We start from the raw sequence: 3,749 nt of genomic DNA, 5'->3' as shown, positions 1-3,749 counted from the left end.
CCTTCATTTACTGACTATATAACTCCAGGCAAATCATTTAATCTTGTTTGCCTCCATTTCCTCATTTGTAAAATGGGCTAGAGAAAGAAATGGCAAACTTCTGTGCCAAGATAAATATCAAAATGGGATCCCACAGATTTGGACACAACTTGAATGACTCAACATCAAAGGGGTTTTCTTATAGCTCAATTTAGGAGCTACATAACATTTTTAACACCATGGTATAAAGATAAATAAAATATCTCAATATAGGCTGAATGTAATGGAACCATCCCCATGCCTGAAAGTCATAAAACTAGAATGAATTTAGGAGTCATCAGAGCCAATCATTTAAGATTACAGATATGGAAACTGGGGTGAAAAGATTAAATGACTTGCCTAAAGATAAAAGGGAGCAAGTTACAGAGTTGGGGTCTGAAGCTAGCCCCACACCAAAATCTACCACCTTGTATGGCACCAGTTCCTCAAAGACTTTGTCTGAGATATTTTAAATGGGTGCCTGAGGTCTCTTCCAACTCTGAGAGTCTAGGATTCTGGAACAAGAGGCAGAAAGGGAATGTGTTTACTTTGCCACAAAATGGCCTTGGTTGAGTGATTTTATATCTCTGGGCCATACTTTTCTTATCTAAAAAAAAAAAAGCCTTTACATGAGATAGATGTTATCTGGGGTCCTCAATTTCTATTCATCCTCTACTCATCCACAGCTATTCATCTGTAGCAAAATATTCACACTTAAAAAGGTGAATCTAGTGGGGTCATTCAGAAATAAAGCACTGGGCAATAAATTATAACTATGTCCATGTTAATTGTAATTATAACTATATTCACTCCAAAGGCATAATTAAGGGAGAATGACGGAACCTGAAGCTAAGGCACCTTAAATTTAGAAATTACAAAAATTCAACACATAGTTTCTTTCAGGAGCATAAAAATAAATGGCTGTAGTTTCCCTCTCAACTATATTTGTCTTAATGAATTATTGCTTCATTTCCATGTCATGAATGACAAAGTTGACTTGAGGGCATATTTTGGGCTATTTGATTCAGACATATTTTAGGTTGCTTTGCAGTTGCAATTCTGGTTAACACAATGAATTAAGTACTTCCAAAATAAGAATTTTGTTTTTGTGGTTGTTTATCATTTCAGTTATGTCTGATTTTTGTGATCCCATTAGACAGTTTTCTTGGCACAGACTGGCTTGCCATTTTTCTTCTCTAGCTCATTTTAGAAATGAGGAAACTGAGTCAAATAGGGTTAAGTGACTTGCCCAGGGTCACACAGCCAGTGTCTGAGTCCAGATTTGAATACAAAAGATGAGTTTTCCCTGACTCTAGGCCCAGAATACCATCCACTGTGCTACCTAGCAATCCAATAATGATAATAATTGCAAATCCTATTCCTATACTGTTTAATGGTTTACACCTTTTTCCCACAAAAATCTTTTGATGTAGCCAGGTCAAATAGTATTATACTCATTTAGATAATTTATGAATTATCTAAATAATTTATAATTTAGATTTACACAAAATCTAAATTATAATTTAGAAATTAAAAAAGAATGGGCTAGAAAAGGACTATATTGATTTATTAAAGTTTTTAGAGGTTGCATTAAGAATCAGCATTTCTCCTACTGATCAGTTACATTTATGACCACTGAGTGACATTTGGCAAAACCATTTACATACATTATCTCATTTGAGCATAACAGCCCCAACTAGGAGAGTGAGGTGTTGTTGTTGTTGTTGTCCTTATCTTATAGGAAAATGAGGTTAAGGGAAGTCCAGTGACTTTTCCAAAGTCACATAATTAGCAACAATTTTGGGCCTAACAAATGTTTTCATTAAACTGTTGTCTTACTACAAGGGTCTATTTAGAACTAATTTTGAGTAAATTGTCTATACATTTCTAGAGTAAATTTAGGATTCCCTGACAGTACCATCAATTGCCAGTTTAATTACAATTATTTTGAAAATACAAATATAAACTAAGTATTTGCATAGAAAATCTTATTTTCCCATCATAATTCATTATTATGTCAAACATAGTCCCAAAAGAAAGAAATTGGCCAACATGTAATCATATTATAAAAATTGTTCTTGATTCCTAACCTTTTTGCTACATCGAATTTTCCCAAAATAACCATTGCAATAAATGAAATGGGCAAGAGTTCTGGATAGTTTTTTTATACTTGTGTATATATACACAAATATTATATAATATACATTGTATTTATATATTACTATATTTATATTGTGTTACATATAATGTATATTGTGATACATACTATATTGTTACATATTATATTACATATATTATTATGTTATATCTGTGCCAAGAAAAATCTCAACTGGGGTCACAAAGTCAGATATAAATGAAATGATAAACAACCACAATAACAAACTTTGGAAGTACTTAATTAACTGTGTTAATCGGAATTGCAATTGCAAAGTAACCTAATACATGTCTGAATCAAATAGCTCAAAATATCCTCAAGTCAAGTATGTCACTTATGAAATGGAAAAGAAACTATATATATATATATATATATATATATATATATATAATATTCTATAAATATAATATTGCATTATATAGAATACATATTGTTATATTATACATTATATTGTTATATATATTCTATAACCTATATATTATATTATTATATATTTATATATTATATTTGTATAATATATTATAGGTGGTTAAGTGGTACCACAAATAAAGCACAAGGCTTAGAGCGAGAAAGATCTGAGTTCAAATTCTACTTCAAACACTAACTAGCTCTATGTTCCTGGGTACCTCTCTGAACCTCAGTTTCTGCATGTGTACAGTGGGGATAATGATAGCAGCTCAGTGTTCAGTAGATCCTGTTAGAGATGACATGTTCCATTGACAAGCTATAATAATGGGAAGAAATGATAGTCCCTAACAGGGTGAACTAATTTTTTTTTTTTGACAATTCATTTCCCCATAGCTTATCACTTCAAACCAACTAAGGTTGCATTTACAACAAAAACTTACCATCCAACTATTAACAGTAATAGCAGCATTTGTCTTGATATTCTAAAGGTCACAGTGGTCACTAGCACTATTCAAAAGTAGTCTTGTTCATCTGTTCTCTGCTGTGTGAACCCAATCTAGATGAGCCTTTAGTGCCTGAAATTGTGCAGATTATAGAGAAAAGTACAACAGAATAGTTTGGAAATGGACTCAGAAGTATGTAATGTAATTAAAGAACTCATTGAATAACCTGTGCAAATAAAAATAGGGGAATTCTGAAAGAGAAAGTCAAGAAAAAGATTGTTTTAAGAATCAATTGTGATAAAATATGTAAGCTCTTTGCAAACATAAAAATACTATATAAAGGCTAACATTATTATTGTGTTGATTAATAATATATAATTCAATATATTTTGATAGTTAAAATTTTCATAGTACTTTAAGTTTAGTAAAAATATTTTACTTTTATTCTCTTCTCTGAGTCTTCTCTAATCTTTTGAATTGTGTATCACAAGCATTTTTACTAATTAGAAATGAAGCTGAGTTTTGGAAAAGGTTAAATGATCTCTCTACAGTCACATAGCTACTGAGTATCAAAGGCAGGATTTACAATGAGGTCATCCTCAATTGAAGCATTTTATCTTTTGCAACTATTATAGTCAATTATCAATAGCTGGAAGGTGTGAAACCAGGACAATACTCGCCTCAAGGTTATAAGTCAAAATCAAGAAGAACAGTTGCTGAGAGAT

The 3,749-nt window shown here is 31.5% G+C and overlaps 1 pseudogene; it reads left to right on the top strand.

The window, feature by feature from the left end:
* The first annotated feature begins 2,881 nt into the window (after nt 1-2,881).
* LOC100931143 lies at nt 2,882-3,229 on the top strand (annotated as a pseudogene).
* The last annotated feature ends 520 nt before the right edge of the window (nt 3,230-3,749 follow it).

This window comes from Sarcophilus harrisii, chromosome 4 (genome assembly GCF_902635505.1).
Source record: "Sarcophilus harrisii chromosome 4, mSarHar1.11, whole genome shotgun sequence".
Lineage (NCBI taxonomy): Eukaryota > Metazoa > Chordata > Mammalia > Dasyuromorphia > Dasyuridae > Sarcophilus > Sarcophilus harrisii.
This window is presented reverse-complemented; position numbering and strand designations above follow the sequence as displayed.